Source organism: Bos indicus, chromosome 7, assembly GCF_029378745.1.
Source record: "Bos indicus isolate NIAB-ARS_2022 breed Sahiwal x Tharparkar chromosome 7, NIAB-ARS_B.indTharparkar_mat_pri_1.0, whole genome shotgun sequence".
In the NCBI taxonomy this organism is placed as follows: Eukaryota; Metazoa; Chordata; class Mammalia; order Artiodactyla; family Bovidae; genus Bos; species Bos indicus.
The window spans coordinates 82,658,978-82,683,442 of record NC_091766.1 but is presented as its reverse complement, the minus strand read 5'-3'; the positions used below and the strand labels follow the sequence as shown (position 1 = coordinate 82,683,442).

At 38.1% G+C, this 24,465-nt stretch overlaps 1 long non-coding RNA gene across 1 annotated transcript; it reads left to right on the top strand.

Annotated features, from left to right (window-relative positions):
- On the top strand, positions 1-24,465 carry LOC109562302 (uncharacterized). Its single transcript, XR_002181161.2, has 5 exons — positions 1-524; positions 2,076-2,235; positions 20,790-20,868; positions 23,095-23,175; positions 23,608-24,465. It is a non-coding gene; the product is annotated as an uncharacterized lncRNA (long non-coding RNA).

The following is a 24,465-nucleotide window of genomic DNA, read 5'->3' as shown; positions in this document are numbered from 1 at the left end:
ACCTGGTGGTCTGATGAGTCATGGCATTAAAAAAAGAAGATGATAACAAGGATGTTTGGGTGGTGAGATGGAGAGGCAATTAAAAACCTGCTGGGTGGGCTTTTTCCTGTAGGGCCTAGATGCTCATTTGGATGATGTTAGTGGATTCTTTTTGTAGTGCCTACGACTATTCTAGAAAATGGAGTAGGAAGGGAAAGTGAAGCCAGACCCATCAGAACAGACTGTCCAGACTCTTAGTCTCTGTGGATTTTACCCTCTTTGAAAGATCTCCAAAAAAGTTACTTAAAAAAAAAAAAAATCAGTTATAAAGTTGACTTGGAAGAACAATCTGAACACAAGCAAGCTTGACCACAGAGGGAAGTGTGTCTGGTGGTGGGCTGTCATATAACTCCCCATCTTGTCTCTTAAACCAGTTCCTTCTGAGTTCTCTCTCTTTGCTGATACTGTTCGCAACCTCCAAGAGCCAGCTAGACCAGAGACTTTGGAATCCTCTTCAATCCCCCTTCCTCATCCACTCACACATGGTAAGTTCTCAAATATTTCTTGTCATTTCCTTGCCAATGGCTACCACACAAGTTGAGGGCCTCATCTCATCACCACAGGGTCCGGCAGTGGTCTTTGAACTCTGTCCATTCTCTTCACCCCATCTTATGTCCCCAGAATGATCTTTCCAAAATTCAAGTCCAAATACATCCATGCTTAAAAACCTTCAATGGCTCATTCCAAATATAGGTCACGTTGGATTGTAAATCCACATTCCATACTAATGAATATAATATAATGACCTATATTTGAGAGGCATATAGCTTAAGAGTGTGGATTCTGGAGTGTCAGTGGGAGCCTGACTGGTCCTTTTACCATCTGTGTGATCTTCAGGAAGTACTGAGCCTCTCTGAATTTCAGTTACTTCATTTGTAAAATAGGGAGAGTAACAGGATCTACCTCATGAATTGTTGTGAGGATTAAACTGTTGTTGTTGTTTATCTTTGAAGTCATGTCTGACTCTTCTGAGACCCCATGGGTTGTAGCTCACCAGGCTTCTCTGTCCATGTGATTTCCCAGGCAAGAATATTGATATGGGTTGCCATTTCCTTCTCCAGGGGGTCTTCCTGACCCAGGGATCAAACTGCTTGGCAGGCAGATTCTTTACCATTGAGCCACCTGGGAAGTTGAAGGATTAAATTAGATAATGCAAAACACACTTGACATGATGCCTGACAGCTAATTACTGCTCAGGGCTTGAAAAGTTTTACTACTTTGTTGTTTTAACCTTTCTAGCTCTAGTATTTGCTTTTTCTCAAAAATTCTTAGCCATATTCAACTTTTGTCTGTCTCCAGAGGATATTTTGATTTTCCACCATTTTTTCAGGTCCTGCCCAGGAGGAAGAGGAAGACTTGATAGAAAAATGCTTAAAGGAGCTATGGATCCTTGAAAGTTGCTAGACTTTGGGTTGAATGAGTGCGGTGTAATCCATAATTGTTTCCCCACAATTATGCTGAGATATAAACCATTGCTAGGATCAAAGTGTAAGACAGACTGTCTCCTTTATTGAGCGGATTTGGTGGAGGCCAAGTTATAGTAGCAGATGAGTCATACAAAGCTGGTGAAAACTGGTCTTTCAGGAAGACAAATTTAGTAAAAATGGGCACGCAGGGGGGAAATTCTGTGGAACACCATCCTATAATGCCAGTAAGGGGCAGATTCTTAAAAGTGCCACATCAGGTTGGGCCACTTTGCCTGGACTGAACTTCTTTGCTGATTTCGTCACATTTCAATGGTTATTTCAATTGTCCCGTGCCTATTTCCCTTCCCTAACTCCCGCAGTGTTATGTACCTACTCTTGGAAGCTCTCTAATTCGTTGCTTCTATTAGAGCACATACCACGGTATGTGTAGTCATCTCTGGCTTATTATATGTCTTCCTTGTTAGGCTTTGACTCTGTCAGTCATATTCAGATACATGGTAGTATCAATCAAGTGATTGTTTGTTAAAGGACAGCATGCAAAGCAAATTTCTCTCTAAGATATGTTTTTGACGTGGCTGAACTTTTTTCTGCTCCTCTAATTTCTCTCAGGTACACAGTACTTTAAAAGGAAGAAAAATTTATAAGGCCTTTGACTGACAACCTACAAAAGCAAAAGCTGAGTAAGGATACCAACACTTGAATCCAAGGATAATGGAAAAATAACATCTGACTGGAATAAATGGATCACATATATAAGCCATGCTACCATGTGAGTAGAGTAGAAGCAAATTAGGTTGATCCACAGAAAAGCAAATAAGGGTTCTTGGAAAAATATAGGAAATGAAGAACTGGTAGTTCTGGCTGACCTGAGTGTAAAATGCTTCATTCATTTTGCTGGTAAATTTTTTTCCTGCCAATCTGGTTCTCTGGGTCTGCTATTTACCAACTGTGTGGTCTTGAGGAACTTCGATTCTTTGAGTCTCAAATTTCTCATATGTAAAATGAAGTGAGAATGCTATTCTACCTACTTTATCAGTTTCAACTTTCAAAAAGGGGAATATGTGATAGCGTAGCTTTAGCTTGGTCATAGTATTTCCATGAGTAAGTGAGGGTAAAAAAGAAATGCTGATTGTGTGGTTGCTTGTCATGTTTTAACTAATGTAACATTTTGGAACCTACAATTAAGCTTGAACTCATCGAGGTAATGCTTTGTGTTTTCATGTTAAAAATTAATGATTACCTAAAATATTGAGTGAATGCTTTCCTTATCAAAATTCTGAAACTGTTTTACTGCATTAGTCCAAGTCAGTAATGTAATTATGCAGGCCTTTGTAGTTTGTTTTTGAAGATTAGAATTCATCTTATGAGTAGTTTGCTAGAATTCATATCACACACAACGTAGAACATTTTAAGGTAAAATAAGTGTTTGAACTAAATGAATTTGTTTATACTCTTAACTTTTTGGTACCTGACATTGTAAAACTGTAGTTTAATTGACAATGTGATATTAATATGCTTTAAGTGACTTTATAGGAATTTGATTGCTATTATAACTACAATTATAAACATTAACAAGCCAGATAACAGAGAGCTTTTGGGACGAGCTTTCCAAGTAAATAAGAAGAACTAGTCACTCATTGGGTGTAATTTGATATAATATAGGAATGTTAACTTTCTTATAACTGGATTTAAATAGCTTTTGCCTATACTTGCTTTACTTAATATTAGTGATTGAGAAATATTTCCTGGCTAAGTAATTGATATATGAATGATACTTACTAGATTTGTAGAAGGTATTTGAAATATCTTAAACTCTGTTTATTATCTCATTTATACTTTTCATTTTTTCATAACCAGGTAGATAAAATTTGTTTAATATTGTAAACTTTCCTTTTCACTTCTAATGAAATCATACTCAGGAGGAATCTATTTAAAGTCATTTGTGAAAAGAGGTGTGAATAGTTGGTTCTATAAATAAAGGTTTTACATATTTTGAAATAGGATATGATACCATCAAAAATCACAAGAACTGTCTGGAAATGCAAGGAATTTTAAACAAGCAGTTACTTGTTTTACAAAGTTCACTCAAATATGTATCCACCTTCCTTCATCCCAGGCAATTTTCTGCAGATCTCTTCCAACTAATATTAAGTTGTAAGTGCTGAGCTAAATGAATTTATTTATGCTGTCATCTTTGGGTACCTGATGTTATAAACCTGGAAATCTAATTGGAAATATGATATCAATATGCTATCTTTAGGAGTTTGATTATATGACTTATTTTATGAAGCAAGAACTAATAAAATTGCTAGTTATTTTAATCAAGAACCATTTGAATGCTTATAAATTAAAGATATTTAGATGTCAAGGCAATAAAGCCTGTGAAATGAAATGGACCAGATAACTATTTAAAAGAATTCCCATCTGTCAAGTTGCATAAATAACACAGCCTAGAAATGAGGATTAATTTTCTCTCAGATAACATGTTATCTTGTTTTAATGTGATTAAAAATCCCCACTGGGTCTGATGCTAATCTCTCTTCCAAAGGCGTGGATCTTATCAAGTTTGGAGCCATTCTGGAAATAAGAGAGTACTCTACAGAAGAACTCTCAAGAGCCAGTATCAGTTTTTATAATCTGTTTCTGGGCTAATGAGAGAGTGGTTGAGTTTACACAGATTATCACTTGTGGCTGCCTCATCAACTTGACATTGAACAGGAAGAGAACTCAAAGCTCAAGGAGGCTCAGACAAGGTCAGACAGGTAGAAACTGGGAGACCATTTTTTTAGTGGTTTACCGTAAGATGCTTTAGGTTTTGGTTTTTGTTTTTTTAATCTTATCATCTCCTGATGTCCCTAAAATTCCCTTCTCTAGCTTAGAGGCTTACATTATATAAAGAGTCTTTGCTTTTAAAAATTCAATATGTTATTCAATCAAACAAACATTTATTGAGTATCTGTTATGGACCAGTAATTGTGCTGAAGGGGCTGGAGATGTAACTTTGAGTGAGGACCAGGAGGTGCTTTTCCTTCTGAGGCTCACATAGCAGTGAAGTGGGCATTAACCTGAAGGACACAGAGGCAGGGAGGACGCTGAAAGTGTCCTTCCTCTTTAAATGCTTCTTGTCCCTGCAGCCTTCTGTTATGATGCTGCCTATGTTTATGTCCTCCTGTCACTTTATATTTGAATGAATATCCATCTATGCATTCATTATTCTTTCAACGAATGTCATTTGAGTGACTCCATCATCTTTCTAACAATTGAGTGATAGTCTTGCTCTCAGGCATCTTACGGTCTAGTGTGGGAGATAATATACACACATATACAGGATGATGATGCCATGCCATTCAGAGTTATGGAAGTTCAGATAAAGGGGGGATGATTTCCTGTTGATAGGGTCAAGCAAGGCTTCATGGATGAAGAGCTTGTAAATGGAGCCTTATGATTAGTGAGATTATGAACATAGGGCAAAAAGAGAAAAGTAGCTCAGGTAAAGGACAAGAGAACAAAGGCATAAAATTGAAAACCCAGAGAATCAACAGAGCAAGGGTAAGCATCAGTTTGGACTTACTATCTCGGTTTTGATGGATTAGTTGGGAAGAGAAAAGAGATATAAAGAAGAACATTAAAAGCAACTAATAGATACTTGTTGCCAAGGGCCACTGCAAAATCCTCAGGTATTTGGAAGCTTCCTTGAATGAGACGCACTTTGAAACTCTAGATCTTCTGCAACCACCCACTCCATGATGCTGTTCCTCTAAGTTCCAATTCTCTTACACTACCTAGATATTTAGGAATGTACCGCATTAGACATGACAGATATTGGAGCCAAATACTCAACAATAGTTGGAAACATGTAACTTGGAAAGACATGTCTTTATTTTGAAATTGAATTCCAGACAACACTTTTGGGATTTCAGGACTGGTTACAAAAGTTGAACTTGTACGAAGTTCAGCAAAGTTCACTTCTAGGGATCCTGGAGAGAATTAGGTGTAAATCAGAACCAGTCGAGGTGGCAATCTGCACACACACATTCATACAGACAGACTTGCCCCAGTCTTCTGTAGCTTTAGATGGAAACCATGTGAAATGCCTTGACAATGCACAGCTTTGGCCAGAAGCCTAGCCAGTTCAGTGCCTTCCATTTGAACCTGAACTTACTGCAGGGTCCATATCCTGCCCACAGAAAATAAGAAGCTTGAAGCAGTAGGTGGGCCCAAACTATTGATTGTCCTTCCTGCCCTGACTTACATTCTGTAAAAATTATGACAATGTGATCACCTCACATTGCCATATAAGTTAGAACATGAAAGGGGAAGCTGAACCTGCTGGGGCTTCCATGATTGGATTTTTCCAGTTGGCATCAATTTCTGTTCCTAGATAGAATTATGACAAAAAGAAAAGAATGGTAGGGAGCCAATATTGTCTTACTGTAACAGGATCTGTTTCATTGAAGGTCATCAATTATGTTAGCATTTTGATCCACCTGTAAAACATATAGTTTTTGAATTTTGAATTGTTTGGTGAGTGGTATTTAACTTAAAAAAGAATCAGAGCTGTGCCTACTAATGCCTTCAGTGCACTTTTCCTGGTTAAAGAAATCTAAAAACTTCAGCATTGCTGTATTGGGACTTTTCTCCTTTATACAAGTCAAAGGTGCAAATTTTAGACACAAAGAGATGCTGATGTTTCCTATTAGAATGTGCTTGAATAACTGAGGTGATGTTTTGGTACATTGTTTAAGAATATTAGACAGAAAGCTGTGTGCAGTATGGCTTAATGTATATTTATCATAGCAACTGAAAATATATCTAAGCTTCATATCGTCACTCCCTATACAGTACAATAAAAAGTTACTGAGTCCTAAATGGTGTGAAAAAATTTTAAAAAGGGCTCCATTGTCACATGAGTGAAACGTACAAATGAGGGCAATGTGTTTTGATGTCGTAAAACAATCTTGAAAGGTGGGCATCAAAATGAATCTATTTTTAAAAGTCTGCATTTTGATAATGTGCATTTTATTGCTTATTTGCAAGGTCTGGTACAAAGGAGTACAATCTCCCTCTCCCACTAGGCTGTAGCCATCAAGTACTTTTCAGACATGTTGGCTCCAATAGGAAAGAGGAAAGCATCTGTGTACTAATAGACATTATTTCCATATTTAAGATGTCTACCACCATAACAACCAAGTTTACTAATTTTTTTTCTAAGTGACTTGCCTTCTTAGTTTAAACCATCAGGTTAAAATGAAAAAAGAAAAAAAAAAAAAAAGGACAAAAGACCACACTTCCTTTCAACGAAAGGTGTAATCACTGATTTTTCTTGCAATGTTCCAGAAGAAAGTGGCACTGCTGAGTGATATGTGCGCCCCAGGGCTAGCGGCTGGAGGGCAAAAACCACTTTTTATCCATGATTGACAAATAATACATAATGAGAAGAGAGAAGCAATTCGAGTTTTAAATTTCACTCTCTCTGGCTGTTCAGGGCAGCTGGGCACTCTTGTTCTCACTTGGTAAGCTTTGAGGGGCTGCCAGGAAAGGGGACCTGAGTGACAATTGTTTTGCTCCTCGTACGATCCCCTAAAGCTCTATAAATCTGTGTGGCTTGCTCTTTCAAAGAGGATTCAGCTGCTAACAATTCCCTCATTTCTCCTCAGAATGAAAATCTTGGGGGTCTGGAAATGTCTTGCATGCTTATAATGACCACAGTAGAGTAAGGCTAAGATTTTAAATCCTGACAAGTGGCCTCGCAAGCAGGGAGTCCATTGCTAACTGATGAGTAAGCAGTTGGAGGAAGAGGGGCCGAGTCCACAGAAAAGAAAAATCGAAGCAGATCTCTGTTGCTTTCATAAATAAGCTGTATGAAGTGGTGTTGCAGATATTCAAAGGTTTTACATTTCACAAAATTAAGACATGCTTAATGTAATTAATCTAGGAAATGTGTAAAAGAAAAACCTGCAGATTAAATCTAAAACAACTAGAGATAGCTGGTGTTAACATTTTTGGTCTCTTTTAGATTTCTTTCTGTCTCTACCTCTATATTTTGTCTATGTCAGTTCTCATATCTGTATCTTTATCTCTCTGTAACTGTATCTACATACAATACATACTCATATATTTGCATTCATCCATCAGTCTAAGTGGCTATGTCATGTGGCCTTCTTCCTAATACTTCACTTCCAACTAAAGTTGTGCTCCATCACAACTACAAATGACAGGTCTATCCTTCCAACTGATAGATTCTTATCAGGCCTAAAATTTTGGATTCATCCTCTTCTCTTTCTCTCTCATACCACTTCTATTGCATCAGCAATACCTGTCAATCTTAAGTATTTACTCAGAATCCAACCAATTGTCATCTCCTCCTTCCTACCTCCCTGGTCCAGCCATCATCATTTACGTGGATTATTGTGACAATCTCTGAACTGATCTCTGTGCTTCTGCCGTGGTCTCCTTCATCTCCAACAGGATGGCTAGGTTGAGCCTTGAGAAACGCATTAGACCATTCATTCTTCTTCACTGAGATCTCTAATGGCTTCCCATCTCATTCAGAGTAAAGTCCAGAGTTTATACAACGGCTAAAGTTACTTGGGGTCTCTCAATGGGATGTTGTTGGCATTGGAGGCAAAACAGTTTCCCACCATACAAAACAACCCTACAGAGTGTCTCTGTGCCCCTTAAGTGTCAGTAGGGTCCCTGAGTCATTGTAACAACTAAAAACACCTCTCCCCTACATTTCCAAATGCACCCGAGGGGGAATCCCTCTCCCCGCAACCTATGTTGGAGGACCATTCTGGCTTCCCCACCCACAATCCTCTCCCAAATCATCTCCACTATTTCCCCTGGCTTACTCTGTTGCAGCTTTGCTGCTCATGGGTAGACTAAGTGTCCGGTCTAACAGGGTGCCTCACATTTGCTGCTGTATTAATACAAATGTCATCTCAGTGAGGGAGTCTTCTTGCTCAACACTTCATATCCACTACATTATTTTTGTTCCTTGGCATTTATCAGTATTAAACATACTACTGGCTTCCTTATTACTCTTGGTCATTATGGTCTAGTGTTCTGCCTCACTAGAATGTAAACACCATGAAGGCAGGGGATTGGTCTGTTGTGTTCTAAAAATCTCAATAGTTAGAGCTCTCCTGGCACACAATAGGCACTCAATAAAAAATGATCATTAGAGATTTAAAAAATAGATATTTTAATATATTGGGTGTTCAGAGAATTTACAAAGTTAATGTTTCTTAATATTTTTTATGTCAGGAAACTTTCTGAAGCTCTGGTGGAAGTTATGAATCCTCTCCCAAGGAAAGTATATATCTATGTGCATGCATGTGCACTCGAACATTCTTTTCCCAGAGCATTCTTAAAGACAGGTAGAAAGCTGACAACAGAGCTGAGTAGGCCATTGACAGGTAAATGGCTCTTCTCAAAAAAATTGAGGGGCCACCTTGAATCTGGAAACCAGGAAGGAGGACCTGAAGCAAAGTCTGTTCCTACTCTGCTTATTTTGTACTGACTTGGAGGGAAGAATTTACTACATACACATCAGATTTGCAGAGATAGAAATAAAGAAGAGAGAGTTCTAGAATCGAATCCAACCTTGACAGGTTGGAATAATGGGCCAATATAAACATGATGAGACTTAATAGGGATAGATATGGAGTCCAAGTGTCCAATTGTGGAAGTATATGATGGTAAAGATGAACTTTAACAGAAGTTGGGGGTTGCAGTCGAGTGCAACCGCATGTGAGTCAACAGAGATTTGCAGCTGCCGAAATAACTAATTAAGCTTTAAGACTGCATAGATAAAGCTATTACAGTGAAATGATTCAATATCCTCTGCTATGCTCTGTTGGACATGATAATACCTGTAATACTCTGGCCAGCTTGGGCTGCCAAGAATTTGGTGGAATATAATGAGAGAAGAAACAACCAGGGGATGAAGAGAGTCTTACTAACCAGAAGCCATAGGTGTTTCACCTGAAGAATGGGAGGCTTTGAGGCAACATGATGAAGAAAGTAAAAGTGTTAGTTGATCAGTTGTGTCTGACTCTTTGCGACCCCATGGACTAATAAGAACTGCTGGCTAAGTCATGTCCTAATCTTCTTTTTTTGAGACTTCATGGACTGTAGCCTGCCAGGCTCCTATGTGCATGGGATTTTCCAGGCAAGAATACTGGAGTGGGATGCCATTTCCTTTTTCCAGGAGATCTTCCTGACCCAGGGATAGAACACAGGTCTGCCTCATTGTGGGCAGCATCTTTATCGTTTAAGTCATCAGGGAGGTCATGATTATCATCTTTAAATATAAAAAAAGTCTGTCATGTGATTAGCATTACCCCAGAGGGAAAATGAAGGACTATTGGGGGGAAAATTACAATACATCATTTTTTCCCAACATGCGAAAAATAATTCTTTCAAAGTACAAATTGTGAAAATTTAAGTGGGGGCTTGCCCTCATTGGAGAATTGAAGATTTAAAAAGTCAATTTGGTAGGAATGTCATAAAATTCTAACACCATACACAAAAATAAACTCAAAATGGATTAAAGATCTAAACGTAAGACCAGAAACTATAAAACTCCTAGAGGAGAACATAGGCAAAACACTCTCCGACATACATCACAGCAGGATCCTCTATGACCCACCTCCCAGAATATTGGAAATAAAAGCAAAAATAAACAAATGGGACCTAATTAAACTTAAAAGCTTCTGCACAACAAAGGAAACTATAAGCAAGGTGAAAAGACAGCCTTCAGAATGGGAGAAAATAATAGCAAATGAAGCAACAGACAAACAACTAATCTCAAAAATATACAAGCAACTCCTACAGCTCAATTCAGAAAAATAAATGACCCAATCAAAAAATGGGCCAAAGAACTAAATAGACATTTCTCCAAAGAAGACATACAGATGGCTAACAAACACATGAAAAGATGCTCAACATCACTCATTATCAGAGAAATGCAAATCAAAACCACTATGAGGTACCATTTCATGCCAGTCAGAATGGCTGCGATCCAAAAGTCTACAAGCAATAATGCTGGAGAGGGTGTGGAGAAGAGGGAACCCTCTTACACTGTTGGTGGGAATGCAAACTAGTACAGCCACTATGGAGAACAGTGTGGAGATTCCTTAAAAAACTGGAAATAGAACTGCCTTATGATCCAGCAATCCCACTGCTGGGTGTACACACTGAGGAAACCAGAAGAGAAAGAGACACGTGTACCCCAGTGTTCATCACAGCACTGTTTATAACAGCCAGGACATGGAAGCAACCTAGATGCCCATCAGCAGATGAATGGATAAGAAAGTTGTGGTACATATACACAATGGAGTATTACTCAGCCATTAAAAAGAATACATTTGAATCAGTTCTAATGAGATGGATGAAACTGGAGCCTATTATACAGAGTGAAGTAAGCCAGAAAGAAATACATCAATATAGTATACTAATGCATATATATGGAATTTAGAAAGATGGTAACAATAACCATGTATACGAGACAGCAAAAGAGACACTGATGTATATGAACAGTCTTTTGGACTCTGTGGGAGAGGGCGAGGGTGGGATGATTTGGGAGAATGGCATTGAAATATGTATAATATCATATATGAAACGAGTCGCCAGTCCAGGTTCGATGCACGATACTGGATGCTTGGGGCTGGTGCACTGGGACGACCCAGAGGAATGGTATGGGGAGGGAGGAGGGTTCCGGATGGGAAACACATGTATACCTGTGGCAGATTCATTTTGATATATGGCAAAACCAATACAATATTGTAAGGTTAAATAAAATTTAAAAAAAAGTAAAAATGATAAAGAGATCATATTTCTGAGTTCTCCTATTGCTATTTGCCTGTTATTCATTTATTTGTTGTGTTAATATGCTTGTAAGCATACAGGTGATAACAGGCACAAAGAACTTGAGGGGGAAAAAAAGTTATGGGGAAAAAATATAATAAAAGCATTGGATTGCCTTTCTTCAGATCCCTCCTTGCTATGGAATTCTGTCACTTGCATAGTGTTCTACTCCCTGCTTATGGGTCACTAGTAGGTCGCTCCCCTGGCCATGTCTCAGTGTGACGTCTGTAGTTCAAATGACATTTTGTTTTTTTGTATAGAATTTTTCTCTATTTCCATTAATATACCCAAATGTAACAACTGACTTAACTGCTTTTAAAATATTGAGAGGGTGGGATGATTTGAGAGAATACCATTAAAACATATACATTACCATTTGTAAAATAGATAGCCAGCGGGAGTTTGAGGTATAAAGCAGGGAACCCAAAGCTGGTGCTCTGTGACAACCTTGAGGGATAGGGTGGGGAGGGAGGTGGGAGGGGGGGTTCAGGAGGGAAGGGACACATGTATGCCTATGGCCAATTCAGTTGATGTATGGCAGAGGCCATCACAATATTATAAGGTAATTATCCTCCAATTTCAATAAATAAATCTTTAACAAATTTATTTATTTGTCTGTGCCAGGTCTGACTTGCAGCATGCAAGATCTTTAGTTATGGCATGCAAACTCTTAGTTTCAGCGTGTGGAGACTAGTTCCCCAACTGGGGATCCAACTTGGGCCCTAGGCATTGGGAGAACAGAGTCTTAGCCACTGGATCATCAGGGAAGTCCCCTGACTTAACTTCTAATTGAGGCTTTCCTACATGAGGAGGATAAATTACTCTTTCAAAGATGGTTGAGAAAATCTCTTTCACCAGGCCATTCTTGAAAGAGGTACAGAGCTCTCTGTAGAGTTAATGAGACTTAGGGACTCTTTTCTGAAGGAAAAAGCATCACCATTTCAAATAGGAATTGCAAATGTGAATATATAGCATCCAACAGGCATCACAAATTAGTATAGCTCCCTCAGTGTAAGACAACCATGAATGGTGGGTGGGCTTTGGTACACCAGACAGCCTATATCATCATGAAAACGGGCAGGTTTTACTAATTCTAGCTAATTGTTCATGTGGTAGGACAGACTCTGTCTTGCTAGATTTTCCCATTTTTTTAAAACTTAGAAATTTAGATTTTCACATGAGATCTTCTGCTTTTAATGCTGGAAAATAATGCAAATAAAAAATTAAACCCTCAAAAGAAATGACTCTGTGCTAACAACACACACGTCTTTCAGAGTGTCACAGATCACCAGTTCACGATCTCTACCGTAAAATCAGTTTCTGGGTTCTTGCCAAAGTCTGCTTCATCTTACAATGCACCCCTGGTGTTCCAGAGTATCAGTTAGCAAACTGAATTCAACAAATGTTTCTGAGGCTCTAATAAGTGAAACTAGTTTCCTAGATATTTGGGAAAATGAACATGGAGAGCCATAATCTTTCCTCTCAATGTTTATAGTTTTTAGTTAGGTTAAGACAAACACCAAGTTAATTATAATTTAAGACTAACATGTAGTTTGTGAGTGGTGCAATAAAGTATGGAGAAGAGAAGAGTTGAGAACTGGGGGAATTCAGGAAAGGTGCCTTGAGGAGGACCACTTGTGGTTAACTGTGGAAGATTTTCATAAGTGACAAATGAAGTGGGGAGACATTCTAAAGGACCAGAAAGAAAACAAGGAAAGGTACAGTGAGAGCTGAGTGAGGGATATTTGAGGAACCCGTGTTTAAGTACCAGTTTCCCTGGAGCAAAGGATAGATGTTAGGGATTTGCCTGAGAAAACTTCTCAGGAAGGTTGGAAATCAATGGTAGGCTAAAGTGTTTTGATTTAATTTAATATATTGTATGTAAGAAACTGTATGATATCATAGAAAGAGGCATGTATTCCAGGGCCAAGTCTCAGCAGTATGACCAGTTAGCTGTGTAGCCATGAATAAATTTTTAAAATTCACTACACGCCATACTACTACTTGTCATATGAGGCATAACCTACTTCAAAATGTGGTGTGAAACATAAATTATATCAGGAAATCAATTCTTGTGAACCTTGGGAACTCATTATTAGTGGTGGGCATGCATTGAAGGTTTGTGACTAGGGGCCGGGAGTGATAAGAGCTGTGCCTTGGGGAACTGGCTGGCAATGATGTTTTGAGTGCATTGTGGGACAGGCAAAAAAAGCCACTAGAAAGTTAATTCATTTGCAATAAACATATTTTCAAATACACAATAATACATGTATAGCCTTCAAAGAGAAGTCAAGGGGTAGGTAGGGAGATGGAAAGTAAGTTTCTTTGAATGTTTCCCAGTTACCCAACTATCTTTCCCTGCGGCAATCACAATGGCCAGTTTTTGTGTTTTCTCCCAGAGATTAACCACATGTTTATAAACATGCATGTATAAGCTGTTCCAGGGTTGGAACTATTTTCACTTCAGTGTAGGAAAACCTCTGTTCTGACAGGGTGTGAGACTGCATTCCATTTCAGACTGACAGGGTGAGACCAGACTGCCAAGTATATGGAATGTGGAGAAGTACCCCTGGGAGGTCACTTGGGGGGGCCTGTGGGATTTCCAGGTCACCAGGATGTCTCTTGTTGTCTCCTTAGAGTCGGCTGATCCAGGATTGAAAAGCATTAACCTTTTAGCTATTAAGAACACTTCTGTGCTTTTGAGTTTAATCTAAAGGTCTGAAAGATGTTGGGTGGTCTCCCATGATTTATTTCAAGTCTTTTGGAATTTGAAGATGCAGCTGAGGATGAGACAGAGAGGAGATGAAAGAGTTCAAACAGTTATTTTATATTGAAAAAAAAAAACTGAAAAATTGTTTTGTAAAACTCGTCAATGCCTTTGTAATCTCTGTAACCCAACTCCACTGAATTTGTCCAATTTTGTCTTCACGTTCAATGTTGTTCAAACTTTGGATTCTGTTTGGGCAGTTTCTTTTAAGGGCCTTAAAACGTACCATGGACACTCCAGCGACTATGCCCTCACTGGTTTTGCTCCTCCTTCTTAAAATACCTCTCTCCATCCTCCTTCATTTAGAAGGACCACTAAGTCTTCAAAACGCTCATTGAGTTTGTCTTATTCCATGAAGGCAGAATACCTTAGTAGCTAAGCAATCACATGGTAGGATTTGACTATATGGGTTCATTTCCCAGTTCTGCTTTTTACTAACTTTTCAACGTGGGCAAGTGAATCTCTCTAAGCCTCAGTTCATTTGTCTGTAAAATATTGATGCTAATGATTGCAATGTATAGGGTTGTAGTGGGATTAAATGGTAAGCTATTAAACACATTTGGTACATGGTGAATATTCCGAGAGATGTTAGTATGATGTTAGTAAGGCTTCTGTAATTTTGGTATGATATTCTTCATCCAGTCTTTTCTATATCACTGTGCCCTGATGCACAATTAACTACATGCTATATTTTCTTGGCTATTGCTTCTTATATTTTAGACTGATGTCCTCAAATAAGTTTTAAGTTCTTTGAGGGCAGGAACTATGTATTTTAATTCTTTCTGGATATACTATCCATTTTATAAATACTTAAATACTCAGTTAATATAAAGTATTTTTCAAAGTTAAATTAGTTTTAGAGAAGAGCACAATTTCTTCTTTGGAAAGAGATTTGTAATTGTTTTAAGAACAATTATAAGGCATGAGTAAAAATAAATTCTAAAAATAAAAATACACATTTTGTACGTTGATGCAGTCAGCACTCCAAAACAGCATTTCCAGAAAATCTTTGTCTTCCTCTTGGTTTTATTAGACTCTGAAAATCCTTATTTTTCATTAAAAAAAATCATGGTGAATATTGTCATATATAAATCTCTTTGTAAATAAAATCTCATTTCCAAGGAAGTATTGTTTGTTACTGGGTTCTGAACAGATCACTGGTTAAAATTAATCTCAGACCATAGTAGTAGCTGGCATTATATGAATCTTAATACCATCTCGTTGTTGGGTGCCTATCCCAAAGCTGAGTGCTTTCCATGAGAAAACTTGTTTTTCCTCTTTAATGCTAGCTTGCATGAAATCTTCTGGTTTATATTTTTAAGAGGCGATATACATCCTTATATGAGCATGAAACATATTTGCAGAGGCCTCCTTTCCTTTACTTGGACTTATCCCAGTTATCCATTAAAGTTTAATCTTGTCCATGCCTTGTGACATGGTTGCTTGCCAGCAGTATAAGAATTTCATAGCTCAAGCCAATTTATTTAATACTTAAAACATTTGTAGTTTTCTTCCAAGTGTATATCAGAAGGAATATTTATGTTTCAGGATCTTAACTATCTCAGTTAATACCTCTTAAAAAAACAAATGGGTAGATATTGGAAGAGGCTTCCCTGGTGGCTCAGATGGTAAAGAATCTGCCTGTAAGAGGTAGAAGATACTGATGGTTGCCTATGTAGAAGTACGCGTTCTCTACTTATTTCTTCCCAAGAGAATCCCAATTTTGTGTATTCATTACCCTTTTATTATGCAGCCAAGAACCTCAGGGGCAGTTTATACTGCATGGCCATAATTCCATTACTCTACCACCTCAAACACTGGTATACAAATGAGCATGCAACTCAATTATAGCCAAACACCTTTGAAGGGAGATTAGGAAAGAAGTTCCCTCTCTTTTATGGAAGAGTTCTGAAAGCTATTTTTTTCTTCTCTAGGCTGTGGTCATTTATTGTTGTGCGGCTTGTATCTTCTGATGCTATTCTGCTCCGTCCTGAGGATCATGTTATGTAGGGAGTGGGACACAGCTAAGAGAACCGTGAAAGTGGAAGTTGCTCAGTCATGTCCAGACCAGAATACTGGAGTGGGTAGCCTTTCCCTTCTCTAGGGGATCTTCCCAACCCAGGGATTGAACCCAGGTCTCCCACATTGCAGGTGTATTCTTTACCAACTGAGCCACCAGGGAGGTGGAACCCAACCAGAACCACTGGACAAAGCCTCCTTCAAGGTTCATCTTAACCCCGGAACTTCCAGCTATGAAAGCCAGTATTTTCCTTAATGTATAATCCATTTTGAACCTTATTCCTTGTTACTGCTGCTGCTAAGTCGCTTCAGTCATGCCTGACTCTGTGCGACCCCATAGACGGCAGCCCACCAGGCTCCACCGTCTCTGAGATTCTCCAGGCAAGAACACTGGAGTGGGTTGCCATTTCCTTCTCCATACATGAAAGTGAAAAGAGAAAGTGAAGTCACTCAGTTGTGTCCAACTCTTAGTGACCCCATGGACTGCAGCCTACCAGGCTTCTCCATCCATGGGATTTTCCAGGCAAGAGTACTGGAGTGGGTCACCATTTCCTTGCCAATTCCTTGTTACTGAGAACATGGTAAGTGATACAGAAACACTCTGAATTTATGTACACAAGTATATTAATGCAATCACCACCAACTAATATTCTTACAAAGGTCTTGAGGTATGTTTGAATTAATCCCTTGAAATTATACTTGAGTTTCTCACCATCACATTTATTGCTACTGTATTTCAACCCTATATTTTTGGAATGACAACAGAATTAAAAAGAGCAAGGAAAAAACAGGGTATTCATTGTTCAGTCAGTTCAGTTGCTCAGTTGTGTCCGACTCTTTGCGACCCCATGAATCACAGCATGCCAGGCCTCCGTGTCCACCACCATCTCCCAGAGTTCACCCAGACTCATGTCCATTGAGTCAGTGATGCCATCCAGCCATCTCATCCTCTGTAGTCCCCTTCTCCTCCTGCCCCCAATCCCTCCCAGCATCAGAGTCTTTTCCAATGAGTCAACTCTTTGCATCAGGTGGCCAAAGTACTGGAGTTTCAGCTTTAGCATCATTCCTTCCAAAGAACACCCAGGACTGATCTTTAGAATGGACTGCTTGGATCTCCTTGCAGTCCAAAGGACTCTCAAGAGTCTTCTCCAACACCACAGTTCAAAAGCATCAATTCTTTCACACTCAGCTTTTGAATATGATTATTTCACCAAACCTGATCCATATTTAGTTGTTAGGATACATTTAAAGAAATGAATCTGATCCATAAATGAAATGGAATCCTCTATCCTCAAGGAATCAATATCAAATTAGACTACCTGATTTTAGAAATACTTATAAATTCAGGTTGACTGAAGTTTGAAAGCCAGTGTTTATTCCCTTTTGAATAACGTTAAGTATTTTTTCACAAAGCAGTGCTTTCCAATCCCATCTATAATTATGCTGATACTCTATTTGTTCATCAGGAAATTCTATACTGGAATTCAGTAAAGCTTTTTAGTAAATTTTCAATGTATTTATTATGAGATAAAAAGCCTAGAGATAAAAGAAATGGTCACGTAGGTCTGTAAGACATACTACTTTTTCAATTCAAAGAAATTCTTCATGTACATCTACATTCAAGAACCTGTGCAATAATTCCAAGGTGTCTAAGAGTTAAAATGTAAGTGCCTAGAGGAGAGCTCTCTGTGTGTGGTCAGCATTTGTGCACAATGAAACCTATATGGGTTTTCACTTTCCTCCAAAAGTGTGTGTGTGTGTGTGTGCGTGTATATATATATATATATATATATATAAATAAAATTGGGAAAAGAGAAATCAGCATAAAGTGAAGTGCTAGTAGCAATGATTTATGCAACACTTATTGTGGCCAAGACTTTACATTTGTTATTGTATTTAAGTTTCATAACAGTCTTTGTTTTACAGATGAGGAACTTAAGGCTTGGAGAAACTAACTTGTGAAGCTTCCTTGAGGTGGTAATGGAGGAATGGGAATGTAAAGTTAGGTCTAGGTGCCTCTGGAACCCGTGCCCTTAATTGTGATGCCATGTTTCCTGAGAATTCCAAGTTAGGGTGGAGACAGGAATTCAGAGCTTCTGAATTTCAGACTGGTCTGCACTTGTCTTATCTGGCTATTCAAAGTGAATGTAGCTTCAGAATTAGAGAATTTGATTGTGTAAACATTGCAAACCAGTAGCAGAGTAGAGATGCTTGGATTCTAAATCCACTCTGCCATTTACTGGCTATATCAGCTTGCACATTTTATTTATCTTCTCTGAGTCCCTACTTTTATTTCTTTAGGATGGAAAGAATACAAATTTCACTGTCTATGTCATGGGTTTTGAGGAGTCAGTCCAATTGTATTTACTATGAAGTATAGAAAAGCATGCATTATCATTATATCACAAATTTCTCATTCCTCCTTACTACATTTCCACATCCAGAAACACTAAATTATAACAATGGAAGACATCTATTATTATTATTGTTGTTGCTATTAATTAGGGAGGGAGTAAGAAAAAGGCAAAATGTTCCCGGGTTTATGCTGATTTTGGAAAACTTGATAATCTGGTACTGGAATAAGACTTTGGACCAGACTTTGACAGAATAGCCAAGAGCTGTACCACCAGGAAAAACACTATTTTAAAAAAGGAAAACATTCCATTTCAATGTTCTCCTTTGTAAGATGTAGAGCAGAATTTAAAAGATGGCTTCTCACCTCCCCCCACAAAAGAAAAATAAATCAGACTCATGTAGCATATGCATTAGACACTTTTAATCTTTTTGTACATTTGAATGAACAAAGGACATATTTTTATAATGTATAATTGCTTGAAATGGAAAGATTATGGACAAACTTACATGTAAAACAACTGAAAAAGTAGAGAGTAAAAATCATATTTAAAAACATCTACAAGAATGAATGCTAGAGAGGGTGTGGAGAAAAGGGAACCCTCCAACACTGTTGGTGGAAATGTAAATTGGTATAGACACTATGGAGAACAGTATGGAGATAAATTTAGAAACTAACAATAAAGCTAGCATATGATCCAGCAATCTTACTCTTGGGCATGTAACTGGAGAAACCATAATTCGAAAGGATACATGTATCCCAATGTTCACTGTAGCACTATTTACAATTTACATGGAAGCTACCTAAATGTCTATTGATAAAAGAATGAATAAAGAAGATGTGGTACATATATACCATGGAGTATTACTTAGTCATAAAGAAAGAATGCCATAATGCCATTTGTAGCAACATGGACACAGAGATTGTCATACTGAGTGAAGTCAGACAGAAAAAGACAAATATCATATGATATCATTTATATGTGAAATCTAAAGAAATATTACAAATGAATCTATTTACAAGACAAAAGTTGAGTTACAGTTGAAGGAAACAAACCTATGGCTACCAACAGGGAAAGGGAGAAGAGGGATAAATTGGGAGATTGAAATTGACATATACACACTACTTTATTTAGGGTAGAATAGATATAGATAGAATAGGTAACTATTAAGAACCTACTGAATAGCACAGGGAACTCTGTATTCAATACTGTGTAATGACTTGTATGCAAATAGAATCTAAAAAAGAGTGGATATATGTATCACAGACTCACCTTGCTATACAGCACAAACTAACAACATTGTAAATCAAGTATACACCATTTAAAAAATTAACTAAAAAATTATGCTGATAATAAAAAAATCATATTTAAAAAATCAATTGGAAAAATCCATTAATAAAGATATCTTGTCAAAGCAATGAATTTCTGATCTAATGAATTCCTTACCACACAGATATTTCAAGTACAGTGTTAATACGTTTCTTTTTTTAAAGCTGATGTTTCACTCAGGTTGATTTTTCTAGAATTGAGTGCAGTTAAAAGCTAGCTTTCTAATGCCAACCAATTAGAGATACAGTTTGTTGGATTTTCATCATGCAGAAAGATAATATGTAATAGAAAAAGCTCTAAGGTAGACATATTCTAGGTTCTGGTACTTATAGGCTCTACAAAAGTAACTGTAACACATTGTGTTTGAAGATTTCAATTTTAACATCTGTTAAATGGAAATAATATGTGCTTCGTTTAATTTAAGCTTACTATAAATGTAAAATAAAATAAACTGCATAGTGCTTGGTAAACTTTAAACACCAGCTTAGAATTCTATCAATATCTTTCCCAATGTTTCTGTGCATATCTGTAATTATTCTTTTAATGATAATGATTATTGTTGAAGTTTTAGAAAACAAAAATTCTAGCTGTTCTTTTATGATGGCTTTCTGAATGGGATGTCTACTAATGCTCAAAAAATAATGAAATTAAATAGTTATTTGCTTTCTCAGTTTTTATTTGGGAATCTATATACTGTAAATTATTTGAAAAACTGCTTTTAAAGCAGTCTATGAGCCCTTTATACTGTTTGGCTCTTGTGATTTAGAGGATTCCCTTGGTAAATCCTTTGAATGTGAATTATTATAATGCTATTATCTAAAATTTATATTAATTCTAATATTTCTAATGTATATTCAGGGATGGTTTATATACTTCTTAAAAAAAGACCCATAACTACTTTGAGCATTAAAATATTTCTATTATTTTTCAAAAACAAGACAAAAATCAGATTAATAAACCTTTTTCCTTTCACAATTCTGGCAGGCTACTTATGTGAACTGAAATACGGATAAGGAAGCATATCTGGTTCTAATTTCTGAACTCAACACCAGATGTTTTCAAGGTTTGCCTTTTTTTTTTTAATTAACTTTCATGAAGCCATCTCAGCCCAAGGGGTGGGGGTGGGAGGGAAATCACTGAAGACTAAAAATTTGAATTTATATTTTTCTAGTAAACCATACTTATCAGGAACATCTCTAGTGAATCATCCAAATGACCAAAGAGACCCTTTAAGTATAAATATATTATATATACTGTTCATATACTGTCAAATCTTTTAAAATAGGATGTGCCATTTTTCTGAAATAGAAGCACCATGTTCCTTATAAAGCCCCTCACACACTGCAGGAGGAGAGAGAGAAGACCTTGGGGAAAGTTTACATCCCAGGAGCCTTGTAAGATAGTCAGTTTTGTGATCCTTATTTGCTCTTCCCAGGCGGCACAGTGGTAAAGAATCTGCCTCCAGTATAGGAGATGCAGAAGATGTGGGTTCTATCCCTGGGTCGGGAAGATCTCCTGGAGTAGGAAATGGCAACGCACTCCAGTATTCTTTGCCTGGAAAATTCCGTAGAGGAGCCTGGTGGGCTCCAGTCCTTGGGGTCCAAAGAATCGTACACAACTGAACCTGCACACACTTTGCTCTACAAATTTGTGCCATGGAGTCACGAGTCATGTGTTAACTGCTGAGTATGGGAAAGCTCTACCCACTTATGAAATTAAAACATATTTACCTTTTAAACAATCATTTCCAAGTTGTTGCCCAAAGGTCATTTTCAGGCTCCTTGTGGTTGGAAAGAAATGTAATTTTTGACAACTTCAGGTAAGCTATTAACCAAATAGAATAACCAAGTGTTGAAATGACTAGTTATTAATACCTGGGCTTCCCTAGTGGCTCAGACAGTAAAGAATCTGCCTGTAACACAGGAGATACAGGTTCAATCCCTGGGTTGGGAAGATCCCCTCAAGAAGAAAATGGCAACCCGCTCCAGTATTTTTGCCCAGGAAATCCCACGGACAGAGAAGCCTGGTGACCTACAGTCCATGGGGCCACAAAGAGTCAGAAACAACTAAGTGACTAATAGTTTCACTTTCACCTGTAGTTACTTCTATGTGTTGCTTTTTCCTTAAAATAAGTACTATGGATATGTATATTTATCTATTTTTATTAATATTGCATTTAATGAGTTTTCCCTTCTTTGAATATACTAAAGGGAGATTAGAATTGTGAATGGGGTTGTGTCTAAACTAAAAGAGCAGCTGCTAACATTAATTCAACAAATAAGTATTGAGGGCACTCTGGAAATGGAGATCTAAGATGCATATGTATAAAGCCGAATCTGTAAATAAAGAGAAATAATCATGAGAAAACTGCAGTCATGTATCATAAGAACTCAGAGCACTGGTAGACTTTCACTCAGTCTTCATTTATTCAGCAGTGTTTATTGGTCACCTGCTGTACTCTGGGCTTCAGAGATACTATGGGGAAAGCTGAGAGACAGCTGCAGGCCTTTCTTCTCTGAGCTTACATTTACAGTTGTCCAGGAGACATTCTCACCCAGATACATGTCAAAAACAACGCATGTAAAATTGAGCTAATTATTTCTACCCTGAAGTCAGCTTTTCCTTCTGGTATCCTCATTTCTGTTAATGGCACTTCTATTCTTTCAGTTCCTAAGGCCTCAAACATCAAATTGTTATGTCTTTTACTTTGCCTCTCATAATGGTGCTGTTTGCTTTCCAAATACCTTGCCATCTTTTCTTTTCTATCCCCTCTCTCCCCTTTTACTCCTCACCATCCTATCCTTAACCTGGCATATTGCAAAGCCTCCTATCAGATTTCACTTGTCTTCATTATTTTTCCTCTTTCATTTATGTGGATAAAGCTGCTAAATAATTCTTCCTAAAGAAGAATACTAATCACATCACTGCCTTGTTCAGGAGCCCTCAACGTCCCCCTAATCTTTGTCTAATTAAGCAAAATCTCCCAGTCTGTTATTTATAACTACCATAATAGCCCCAATCCCCCTAACCAATGAATATAAATTATATTTATGTCCAAATTATAATGGTCCTGAGCTACCCCCTGCAGACAATGTTCCTTAACCTTCTGGTTCTGATTACCTAACTGTGCTTAGAATTTAAAAAAAAAAAGGAAGAAAAAAAAGCTGTTTTCAGCTTGTGTACTGGGTTTTCCTGAAGCTTGTTGTCTTCCTTTATATTCCAGTAACAATGGCACAGGCCCTCTTCTGCCTCTCTGATTATGTACTCTTTTGTCAACTTTCCATTCTAGATGGTGAGACTCTAAAGAATGGAACTGACAAGGAACGGCCCTGCTCTGTGGGTGGAGAAAGGGAAGAAATGACATAAAAAAGTAAGATTCTTCTTGAGCCAGTCAGTGATGGTGAAGGCTGGCAGTAGTCATATGTTAATAATTTTGGTCTCAATCACACCCATTTGCCAGCTGTAGTCAACACTTGGCATCTTCCAACTTCTTCCTTTCTGCTTTCCTCTTGTCAACGCCTGCTACATAAAAAACTCCTTGAAGGAGCCTGACTGCTGCTTCATCATGAGAACATCCACACTGGTGCCAAGAACTGGCTCCCAAGGCCGACTCCTGTACCTCACTCTCCAGATGAATGGGACCATGGGCTCTTCCCCCACAACACATCTGATTTCTTATCTCCGTGACTTCCCTCTTTCTGTATAATACCTCCTCATTTCCACTTGTTGTAGTCCTGTCACTTAAGTTCCATATCTTATGCCAGCCACTCTCTGATGCTTTTTCCAATTTCTTTAACATCAGGACAACCTTACTGTATGCCAAAGAAGCATTCCCAACTACCTGGAATAATCTGCATAAGTCAAGATGAATTTCCCCATATACATCAAAAAGAGTGACAAGCACTTCTGTTTATCAGCTCGCCTGTGGGGACTGCCACATGGTAACAGCATAAAGATTGAAAATATGTAATTCCTGATAAATGTTAAACATTTTGAGAGATGTACATTATTTTGAAATCTTTGCATAAAAGGACACTTAACACTAATGAATCTATCTTCAGGGCAGCAGTGGAGATGCAGACATAGAGAACACGTTTGGACACAGTGAGGGAGGGAGAAGGTGGAATTATTTGAGAGGGTAAACATATGCATTGCTGCTACTGCTGCTGCTAAGTCACTTCAGTCATGTCCAACTCTGTGCGACCCCATAGACGGCAGCCCACCAGGCTCCCCCGTCCCTGGGATTCTCCAGGCAAGAACACTGGAGTGGGTTGCCATTTCCTTCTCCAATGCATGAAAGTGAAAAGTGAAAGTGAAGTCGCTCAGTCATGTCTGACTCCTAGCGACCCCATGGACTGCAGCCCATCAGGCCCCTCCGTCCATGGGATTTTCCAGGCAAGAGTACTGGAGTGGAGTGCCATTGCCTTATGCATTACCATATGTAAAACAGATAGCTGGTGGGAATTTGCTGTATAACACAGGGAACTCAAAACCAGTGCTTTGTGACAACGTAGAGGGGTGGGATGGGGAAGGAGGTGGGAAGGAGATTTAAGAGGGAGGGGACATATGTATACCCATGGCTGATTCATGCTGATGTAGGCAGAAACCATTACAATATTGTTTAGTAATTATCCTCCAATTAAAAATAAAATAGTTTTTA